This window comes from Corvus brachyrhynchos, unplaced genomic scaffold (assembly GCF_000691975.1).
Source record: "Corvus brachyrhynchos isolate BGI_N302 unplaced genomic scaffold, ASM69197v1 scaffold23, whole genome shotgun sequence".
Taxonomy (NCBI): Eukaryota; Metazoa; Chordata; class Aves; order Passeriformes; family Corvidae; genus Corvus; species Corvus brachyrhynchos.
In genome coordinates this window covers 10,699,683-10,711,857 of record NW_008238983.1, presented here as the reverse complement: position 1 = coordinate 10,711,857, position 12,175 = coordinate 10,699,683, and the positions used below count along the sequence as shown (strand labels likewise).

General features: G+C 37.8%; 1 protein-coding gene across 3 annotated transcripts in view; it reads right to left on the bottom strand.

The window, feature by feature from the left end:
- The window catches only part of SEMA5A (semaphorin 5A), a 298,126-nt gene that overhangs the window by 204,279 nt on the left and 81,672 nt on the right, over positions 1-12,175 (bottom strand). The gene's annotated exons all lie outside the window — the stretch shown is intronic.

The window sequence follows — 12,175 nt, the reverse complement described above, 5'->3', positions numbered from 1 at the left end:
TTATATTATAAATATATCTGTGAATAATAAATTCACTCCGAACCACTTCAGGATAACAATTTCCATGTTGGGAAAATAGGCAAGAAAAATGGTATGACAGAGCCTGTTGCAGAATCTTTTATGATTCACTTTTGTCTACACTTTTTTCTTACACTTCCAATCACCAGTCTCTCTTACCTCTTTTACACTGTATTCTCTCCTCACAGAAATGTACTAAACACACCCTTGGTGGTAAGTCATTGACTCACTGCAGATGAAAGGAAAAAAGGCACCACAGCTCAAGTGAAGAAAGGAAATACGTGCAAACACTATTCCACAGGTTCCAACAAAAAAGAGGACTCCCTCGAGAAAGTTCAGCAAAAGAACAGCTGTATTACTTCTGAAACCAATCAAAATTCACACCCCTTCTTATCAGAAAGGGGCTGCAGCGTAGTTTGTCAAAAGTATAACTTATTTTTCTAGAACTTATTCAAGGCATGTGTTGCTCAGCATTTCTGTGCAATGACTCCATGTTTTAAATAATTTTGATCAATAAGTAAAAAAAAAAAAGTAAATACTGGGTAGAAACCAGCTATACTTACAAACATGTAATTGACAATATAAGATATCACATACAGGTGGTTTTTTCCCTCAGGCGAGCTTCTGAAAACACAGCTGCAAACAAACTTCTAGATTAGGCATCACAACTTGAGTGGTTGTCATTGTAATGGAAAGAAACCTACACTGCACCTGAACAAACTACTTTGTGCACTCCTCAGGCTGCTGTGAAGCTCCACTACAGCTATGGTGGTTCTGTTACTGGTACAAAGTGTGTAAACCCATGCAAATGCACGTTATTCTTTATCTACTCATAAAGTCTTTACATACTTGTAAAGTCATGCTTTATTTTTACTTACTTTGAACCAAATTACTATGCTAGCCTTAGCTCAGCTCTGTTGCTAAACAGGCCAGAGCAGACTTTTCCCAATGGGTTTATTCCTGTTGGACGCATCAACCATGAAATCATTAAAATTTCTTTTTCTTTTGAGAAAGAAAATCAAAGATATGACCAAGAAACCATAAACAAACAAAAAAAACACCCCTCATCTAACAACAATAATTAACACAGCAGATTTTTTTTTGATATCTCTTACAGAAAAGATTCATTCTAGGGGTTACAATACTCCAGCAAAACCAATATGCTAACTATACTAATTTCTAAATCTAAGCACAAACATCTGTCCTGCTCTTCTTCCATAAGGCCCATGGTAGAAGCCAAGCACTTGGAAGACAGCAGCTCACTGCAAAGCAGAGAAGGCTTGCCCATTACAGGCTGCTTTTCCAAAAGCTTTCATCGCAGACATATGCTTTCTATAGGCAGCATTATGTTGGTAGATCTGCTTCCAGGACCATATACCTCCTGAGCTTTACGACCTTGACTGCTTATGCAGTCTGCTTATGCTCGTTGCAGAACTGCATCCCCACGGTGACTGGCTTGCCCATGCTGGGGAGATTTATTCCACAAGAGGACTGGAGAAAATCCCGCAGGGAGATTCTGTAGAGTGCCCCTTGCCTAGGTTGTACATCCAGAGGTGTTATGGGATGCAAAGCCAGGCACACCCAATACAATTACAGCCCTGGGTCAACACTCTGGGTATTCATTAACTCTTTTTACATGGCTGCTAATGCTGTCTTCCTTTAGTATGCATTGCAGGGGCAGACAAAACAATTATTAATGCATCCTACAATAGTAGAGCCTAAAGGCAGGACCAGCACTTCGTTTTGGTTCCAGAGTTGAAGTTACTTAGAAGGAGCAAGAAAATACCCAATTAACATGGCATAAAGTACCAGGCACATATATACACCACCAGGATGAATTAAAAGACACCAGGAAGGTGCTTTTTCTGTAATTTTTCATACACAAGAAGGACAGACTACTGCATTGAGAACTTTAGCCAAATAAACAAACATGGAAAAAGCAAATCTCTAACATTTAAACCTCACAGAAAGAGACAAATGTTTTCTAGAAGAAAAAGTAAAAAGTGAGAAGACAATCCTAGCTCAATGCTCCAGCAAAACTCCTGGTCCACCTGTTACTAGAACATAGTTGGCATATCCACTTTTTCATGGATAAGGTACAAACATCCATATGTCAGGCCTAAGGAGGGCCATGGATGTAAACAGATCTAATGGTCTGTGCTACCAGAAGGCTTCAACAATCTAAATGGAGTACACCAGAAGCAGGCTGAACACAACATATGAGGACAAGAGCACTAGATCAACAACAAGAAAACAGCATCCCCTGACACCGTTTTATGCTTTTCTGTAAAATGAAAGGATTATGACAGATGGAGCTGTTACAGTACTCAGTATTGCACTTTAATGAAAAAGACATTGCACTTGCAATACAGAACTCATTTACACCAGGGCTGTGTACAGAGCATGTAGACATCATAACTGGAACATGAGAAAATATGCTTATATGTTTAGTCGATCCCTTATTTTTAATAAAATTGAAAATTAAAAATATTTCTCATAGAAATTATGAATATGTTTTAATCTGAATAATTCATTGAAAAATACAGACATTCTGTGTCTATTAGTGACACAGAATGTCTAAATGTCTATAATCACAATTAGTGATTAGACAGTAGGAACTCTACAGTTTCCAAAATAGGCATCCAGGAAGATATAAGAAAACAAAACATCTCATCTTCCCACCAGGGAAAAAAAATAAAAATTTTGTTTAGGCAGGGTTATTTAATGCAATCCAATCCTCTATAAAGGAAAATATGAAGTTACAAAGTTGCCCAGAATGATTAAATCAGCAACCACAAACTAAAAGATTCCACTTTTAAGTCTTACCACATTACATTTGGTTCTCCTTTGGAAACATGAAAACATGTCAGATCTCCATCTGCAGTTCAGAGCTCATCTTTGCTTATAGGGAAGGGGGAAGGAAAAAAGAAAAAAAAGGAAAAAGAACCAACAAAAAGACAAAGCAACCTCAAAACTACAGATCCCTTTCAAGATGCAGTATTCTGGAGGTCTCTAGATCACATAAACAAGTCACCTGCCTTCCTTCTACTAACCAATAAAAGTTAATACAGTCCTGAAGCTTGCTTTTCCATACAAGGAGAACTGCAGAAGCCAAGAAATAAATATCTATATTTAGCATTATCTAGAAGCTCTGCTAGCATCTCACGCTCCCCTCCACTTTAAATCATTTATAATAAAACAAATCCCAAGACCATAAACCTCTTGATATTTTCCAGAAAGTTCACCACCTGTTTACTGCACATTCGTTTTATGAACAGCTATTACAGCTTCAGAACAATTTTGGAGGTAATGAGGCAGGGCTGTAAGTAATTTATTATTAATGGGGAAAAGAGAAAATGAAGCATATTTCCTACAGTTCATGTTTCTTGACTTTAACTGTGAACACCTGAATTTCTTTCTTAAGACTATGGTAAACTTATTTCCTTCTGCCCAGCTACTCCCATCTTTCATTGATTCTCTCAGTAGGCACAAAGTAGCTGCCCCAGCCGCCTGTCTACTGCTCTCTAGGCAGGGTAGAAGCAGTCACAGCAGTTGCCCTGCCCTGGGTCCCTCACCTGTTTTTACAATCCACTCTAACCTTCAAGGTCTAAAATCTAGCCTGCATTCCTGTTTTCTTTGCCCTGCCAGAGCTCCCCCAGCTAGAAGTACATATTGCTGCATTCTTATGTGTGTGCATATGTCTATTACTGGGATAATTAAAGGGAATCTGGGTTCTGACTGTCTGTGCCCTCAGGGAAGAGACAGGAACATCTGCTGCAATGCCTACTTATTTCTTATTTTTCTGAACAAGAGTTTGGAATTGTTTATGCTTCATTGTTCAAACACACATATTGCATACAAATATAAGAAAGTGTAAGGGAAAAAAGACTGAACCCCCACCTAGATAAAAGTGGTTTCAGTGCTACCAGCAGAGTCAAAAACCACTGACTTCACACTTCATCCAGCACAGAGCCCTAATGCTCTTCCCAGGGAGAGCAGCTACTCCTTACAGTTACCAGCTGTGGCCCCTGTGCTGCTGCTGCCAATCTTCCTGAATGTGACGGAGGGACAGACTGACCACGAAAAACATTTGACATCCTTAGTCATGCACTCTCTTCAGAGGGGTTTAATCTTTCACATTTTAACACTTAAATGCTGGCTTCGGCAGCCAGCCAAAGAATTCATTTTGAAGGAAATCATGTCGTATAGTTATGGGAAATCAGTATTTAGTCTCAAGACAGAGTTTTGTAAAGAAATCTGCTCAATTTTAATACATGTATTGTAGGGAGAAGAAACATAAAGCCAACTGCCCACAGACAGTTATGCCCTGGTATTTTTGTTGAAAATTTCTATGCTTCAATTAGCAAGACTTTTTTCTAGAATTGACCATCTTGCAATAATGCATCCTTACTTATGTTGGCATATGAACATACTAAACTTTTTTATTTACATTGTTTCAGCAAAATAAAATTTGTCGATCCTACCAATTCTGCCCAATTTTATGGGCTCATAAAATATTTTCATGTCTGATGATATTTCATGAAAAAACACAAAACTCAGCAAAATAAGACATATTGTAACACAAAGGGTGTGGAGAGCAAAGCCTGACACTAATCTTTCCAAGAGTTTGGAGCCAGGAGATCAAAGAGGAATATACTCCCCACCCCCTCCATTCCCCTACCACAAAAACAAAAAGATGCCCCAAAGCCAAAAAAAAAAGAAAGCAACAAGCAAGAAAAAGAAAAGGAAGAACCACAACACTACTATTAACACTTCTCTTTGTAGAACTTACTTTTGTTCTAAAAGGCACTGTTAAACTCCAGGGTTTTGTCACTATTAACAACTACTTTAGTTGATTTACTGTAGAGCTGGCTGTAACATGGTCACCTCCTAATTCTCAGAAATGGTACAAAAGAGTGATAAATCCACCAAAACAAAATCTGAAGTGAGCACTGGAAATGGAAAGACAAGCTTACGACAAGTTAAAGTTTGGTCCAACCTGAATATGACAAATTGTCACGTAGCATCTACCATGCTCAGCTGCACAAAATCAGCTGCTACCCACTGTCCAACAGTCTTGTCAACAGCAGGCAAACACTGCCACAGAAGGAAGACAGGGAAGAAAGCACGTGAAAAAAAAACCCCACTTTGAAGAAGCACTGGCTATGGTTCTCTATTTCCACCCAATCTATGCAATAAACAGAAAGTGTCTTGATAAGGTTATTTAAGAAACTAAGAAGAAAAAAAAAAAATTAACTAATGTTTTTCTTCCCCACCTCTTAAGATTTCCTGGAAATTTTAGAGCTCCAAGCAAGGCCCAAGGATGGGCCAGGGTTTCCCCAATCTCTCAGCCAAAGTGAGAAGGCAGCAGAAGGTGACATTCAGTGACAGGCAGTAAGGTGCCATCAAGTGACTGCAACACAGGCCCCATAAAAAACACTGCACAGGATCTGGAAGGGAAGACCACTGGAATGAGTATTTCCAGTAACGGTGTAACTACCAAGTATGAAAACAAAGTTGTCCAGGATCAGATGGCCAGTAACTGCAGTTGTTGACATATTTTCTGAACTAGTAGTCTAGGATACTTAGAATTAGAGAATGGTTTGGGTTGGAAAATATCACTAAGACATCAAGCAACTGTTAACCCAGCACTGGCAGGATCACCACTAAACCAGCTCCCCAGGGTGCCACGTCTCCATGTGTCTCAAATACATCCAGGGATGGCTACTCCACCACTTCCCTAGGCAACCTGGCTCAACACTCAACAATGCTTTCAATGAAGAAGTTTTTCCTAATATCCAATATAAGCCTTCCCTGACACAACTTGAGGCCATTTCCTCTTGTCCCACCACTTGTTACTTGGGAAAAGAGATCAGCCCACATCTGGCTACAGCTTCCTTTCAGGCAGTTGTAGAGCACGATAAGGTCACACCTGAGCCCCCTTTTCTCCAGTCTTTTCTTATGAAAAAAAATTGAAATTCTATCTGGTGGGAAAAAAAAAATAAAATAGAAAAAAGTCAGAGCAATATTGTGCTCCCTCTTGCTTTAAGCACACACAAAAAAAACATGACAGAACTTCATCTGCTTATGAACTCTATTTCTTGATTGCTGATCTGTTTCTTTAACAGATCCCAGTTTGGATGATTTACAACCTTTTAGCAAAAAATGCAGCTCTTTTGAAGAAGAAGAAAAAAAACAAAAAGTACCAAAACCCCAGATTTTAATTCCATCTGCCCACTTTGTAGAGCTAGTAGAATGCAGCAAGAGCCTCTCACTCATTTTGCTGCTTTGTTAACAACCAGAGAACTGCACATGCTCTAAACAGCCACATTAGGGCAATAAGGAACAAATCAGCCATGGAAAGGCTCATAGGACATGTTTGCACAGCTCACTAGCCATTGTAGCCACTGATAATTTTATCTTATCAAAAATTATGAAAATTATTAGCATTACATGAAGGTCCAGAATTTGGCTGGGATGCTAAAACAATTTAAATTGATGCTTGCTTAAAAACATGATCACTTTCAGGGTGAAAGAAAAAAGTAGCTGGTATGCAAGTCCTTTCCTTAGAGAATTCAGCCCCTGCCACTTCCTCATTTTTATGGGACTGGGCACCAATGACAGGGGGTGATTTAGGGAAATATAGGGGGATAGTAACCTTCAATCTCTAAAGATATTTTCTTCATTAACGGTAAAGAGTTGAAGGTTGCCATTCCATAGCAGGAGCTTAATCTCCTATGCAAAGGTAAAGACAAACATGACTCAATTGAAAAAAAAAAAGTGGAACTGGTCAAGGAATTATTTTTCTCCTTAAGAGGGGCTGGTTCTTGGCAAGGTAGCACAATCAATCTCGTAGCCCTATCATCTAGACAAACCAAAGTTGCAGTATCTAGCAATCAACATTTCTTCACTGATGAATCATCTTCATTTAAGGAAAAACCCAAAAGGTGGTAGGGAATGGAAAGCAATACACCTTAATCCCACTGCACTTTCTGGCAGGAGGTCTTTGAAATATATTTATGAAAAACTGGAAAAAGAAGGAAAAAGAAGTAAAAACTAAACAGCATAGAAGACTACTATTGAGTTTAAAAGAAAACTTGCAACAAGATTAGGGGAAAGAGAAGAGTACAAACAAAAACAAGTTCATATGCCATTTATCCTTCTTCATTCAGCCCACATATTATTTCCTCTTGGCATATGTTAAGTGCATGCACTCCGTACACAAACCACAGGACAAAATGAGCAGAGCGATGCACTGAGTCTATATTACTTAGACAAACATCAAGTAATGGAATTCTGTGGTGGTCAGACAATAAGGTTAAAATAATATATTTCTTAGGATTCTCTAACCAAGGAATCAAAAATAACTGTGCTATTTTTTTTTTTTCTGGTTAACCTCAAGCTGAAATGAAGGGTTTAAATTCATTTCTTCTATGGATTGAGACATGCTATTTTTAAGCATGTTTATTCAACAGATAACTTTGTTACAGCCCAGTATGTATTTAAATTATCGCTAAATATAGCTTCTAAAATTATGTAAATTGATGGTTTTTTGTTGAGACAGCACAACTTTAAATTCTGATTATTTTATGGGAGCCTAGAAGAATGAGACTTGCCCCAGAGCAAATGTTCTCTGCTGTTCTCTCAGTACCAATTAAGTCAAGTTCACAACCGCACTTTACTTCTGATAAAAAAAGCAACTTTATGCAGGTAAACTGCAGGACAGTCAACACTTAAAATTTCACAGCTGAAACTGGATTTGGGTCAATTTTTTTTCCAGCTCACCCACACACTGCTGAGCAGTTGTGACAGCCCCTTCAGTTCTACCTCAAGGATGGGGTCTGTCTACAGAACGAGTCTTCACCTGAGTTTTGACAGGTCTGGTGTTTCAAGTTCAGCAAATGTGTGTGTCTGGGGAAACAAGCTGCCACTGTAACTACTTTTATTCTTTTTGTTGATTGTTTTCATTTTTGGTATTGTTCTTTTTTTTTAATCTAATAAAATGTCAGGTCCACACAGAGCTACCACGAAGGCTCTGTAGAGCAGGTGGACTATGAAATGCTGGAAATATTTAGACAAACATTACACCAGTCAATTGTTTTGCTTTGGGTTTTTTTGCTTAAGAAGAGTTCAACCTTTATAAAGCATCATTGTGTCTCATAGAGCAAATGTGGTTTTTACAGCCTTTTCTAACTGTTTAGGTTAAACACTACACTATAATTCCTTTACTATAATAAGGGAATGTTTTTTTTCCAAGAAGCAGACCATCAGTAATCCCTAATACACTTACAGAGCTAACATTCCATATCTACATGCAAACGAAAGTATATCCAAATAAAATAAAATTTAATAGAAATAAAATTGTAAGGCTATTTTTAATGAGTAGCTTATTTAAATCCTTTTTCTCTCTTAACTCTTATGCTATTTCAAGTATAATTTCTTTCTTTTCATATTGTAAACATATGGAAACGGGTGTAAAGATCAAGGATCTTACACTGAGCTCTGTGTATCCATTCTGTAACCTGCACCTTCTTTCCATTCACCCAGTTCTAAGTTACACTTGATTTATAGCCCCTTGACTCCAACTACTGGAATTAGTTAGTATAGCTGATGAATTCTTAGTACATGCATATAACATATGCAGACAGATTTTGGGTTTTTTTAACTTTTTTATTAAGACTGCATTTCAAGAGATTAGCACATTTTTGCACATCTAGAGGCAGTCTCCTCCTTAGTGAGAGAGAGAGAGAAAGGAATGTCATAGAGGGACCATGCACCATCAGTTAGTTTCACCACATGAAACACTGAACTGCACACTCCTGGGCTGATCCTGTCAATCCCTCCAATACTTGCAGGTCTATTTTATATAAATAAATATATATAAATTATATAAATCTGTTTTCTGTGATAGTTACTAACAACTTTAATTTATGAGAAAAGGAAATTTCCAGCTTCCAAGGAAGACACAAAGTGCCTTATTCTAGTTTAAGGAAGCTCTATGACAAGAAATTTTAGAAGTGGCAACATTTTCTGATCTATAGCAGACTTTCATATTTATAGATTCTGGGAGAGCAAAAAGGTGCATTATGCAGTCCTAATATTAATTATGCAGATAAACAAATTGCAACATGGTTATTGCAACTGTGTATGAGAGACATAAAATGAAAGCTTTTAGATCATGTCAAAAATGCTTTCGAAGTGTGTGCATCTCCTGCTACTGCATCTTCTTTTTCCTCTTCCACCACAAATGAAGTACTTGAGTAAAAGTTCTCAACTTTAAATTCTTGCCATTTACTATCAGAAGATATATCACAGTCTTCAACTAAAAACTATTTAGCTGGAAAAATCAGTGCTAGAAATAGTTATATGCACCTCTACACAAGGTAGCTTGACAGAATCATCACCTACGTGAGCAATTTTTGATAGGCAGTGGGAAAGAAAGTAAGCTCTTTCAGGAGATATACTCCTCTTCCATGTTTCACAGTGACAACTCCTGGGGACTGTTTTGTCTTTTTATTAGGTTTTTTTGCAGCTGTTCATCCATACACTACACCAGACTCTCACCCCATTAGTTTTATTTAATAGTTTATACTCCATCTACCATACCTCTCAAAGGAAGACAAATCAAATAAGTACATTGCTACTTTGGCATACCAGAAACTACAAAAAAAAAAAAAAAAAAAAAGGCTTTGATCAGTCATAAATAAAACAAAAGTGTTGATATCTCTGTAAAGCCTTGGTTGATGTTCAGCATCCCACACAGTATTTAGCTCTGGTGGATCTAATACTGTTAGGTGACTTTACAGAGTAGGGCATTAATGCAGCACTCAAAGGGATTTTAACTGTTACAAATTGATTTCTCAACTCGATGTTGGTCTAGCAGCACTAATAACGTCAATAAATACAGAGAGCATTTTCCTATAGGCATTCATGAAGTCAGCAAATGTCAGAGGAAGAATATGGATATCAGCATGATGGCTGGTTGAAACCTGCCAACCCCTATTGCAGGATTCATTCAGAGAGTGCCTTCTCACACACATCTCTCTTCTTACACTCTGATACCCCAAGTAATCCATTCCTAACATACAGAATCAAAGACAAACCTCTCAGGCACTTTTTCCTGGGGTTTCAAAACTTCTGTTTTTCCATTAACTGTCAATCCTGCAACTCCAAGTCAAATGCCATGTGCCCACACCAACTAGGTTACCCAGCTATCACATGCTGTATACTGCATTGCAAATATGTTTCTAGATGTATGTTGTAATAGTTACTAAGGACTCCCAACAGATTATTGTGTGAAGTGTGAACTACAGCTTGTCAGAATATTTTTCAAGACATGTCCGTTCATAAAGGCTATGGTATGTCATGGACATGTACTAATTAATGGTATTTTTACCACAAAGGTCAAGAGGAACTCTGGCATTGAAAATCATACTAGATCTCATAGTAAAAATCTGACCATAAATGTTGCTATATAATTCTATTTCCCACATATATTTACAGCAAAAAGAAATAGGTTTTGTTCAGTAAACTCTAACTGTGACACTACCTTTGGCTATACCAAAAGATGCAACTGCAACAAGATGGCTTCTGTCCCTAAAAAGCCTTAGCATAGTGACTTTGAACTGGAAGAACATCACTAGAAATTAAATATGACGGAGAACAAGAGAAGTCTAGAAGGCAGGATAAGTCTCAATTCAAGAAACTCTCCTAAATAGTGGCTGAATTAGATTCATAAAACGACACATTTTTAATCAACTCCTAGAACACAGGACTGGTAATGAGTCTCAATTATTTTCTCTCACAGTTGCATATACAAAACCAAAAAGTACATGCAGTTATCTCTTAGTTTGTGAAATTAAAAAGCTAAGTGCCATAATTTTAACTGAGCTACTTTAATTACTTTAATTTACAATATTGTGTATGCGTGTTCTGATAAAGAATAGCATTTTAAACTAAATTATACGCACAATATGAATGCTAAGGAAACCAGATATTTCATCAGAATAACTCATACTATTTAGCCCATCAATAAGTGAGTGATAAAGGTCCCTCCTTCACAATACACAGATGGTTTGTTGTTCTGAGTACAGAGTTCATTCTCCAGTGTATTGAAGAACAGGACAGCTGGTACTATTACTATTATTAAACCATTAAAATGCCAGAACAAAACACTTTCTGTAAAAAACACAACACTATTTTCTCTAAGTTTACGAAAAGAATGGAAACAAATCTTTTCTCAATTAAAATTCAATAAATTTTAATTCATTGGAACAAAAAACTTACACATGTGCTTTCTTAGAAAAACAGGAGGAATGCAGTATGTAATAGAATACATCTTAATCCCTACATCCTCATAACTGCAAACTGTTTGGAACTCATTTTAAGTTGTGACACTAATGGAAATATCTCAATTCAAATAAACAAAAAAAAGGTCAGGTAAGTTATTAACTGCCTCAGGTTTTTACAGAAAATATTCTCCAAGTATTCTTCACTTTGTTCCAACTGTTCCTCCACATTCCACCCCAATACTCAAGATGACAAACAACCACATGTATGAAGAGACTGTCGTGGTGAAGGAAGGAACTTGTGGTGCAGCTGCAATGCAAAAAGTCTGTGTGTATCAGGCGTAAGCAGGGACAAGGAGGAATTTAGAAAGACCATGTGGACATGCAGGGATTACATCAGGTTAAACAAAATTCAGTGGGAGTTACAACTTGCATGGAATATCAGGACAAGTGGAACAGCTTCTACTGCTCCAGTAGTAATGGAAGGTTGAACAGGGAAAATATCAGCCTGCTGCTGACTTGGACAGGTAACCTAGCGGCAGCAGACCTGGATGATGCTGAGGGACTCAATATCACAACTAAGGTATCAAAGGCATCTGTTGTTTAGCAGAAGGGGTTCCAGAACTACCAGTTAGAGAGCAAATGTTCAACACCCCTTACTCCACCCGAGCCAGCAACAAGTGGAATAACACAAGGGTTGATCCCGGGACCCATCCTGTTTAACACCTTAATCAAGAAGGGGAGGCAATAGAATGCACTCTCTGTATAGTTTGCAGGTAACACCAAATTCAGAGAACCAGTTGATAAGCTTGAGGGTGGAGCTGCCACCCAGAGAGGCCTAGACAGGGTGAAGGAAGGGGACAAGAGTG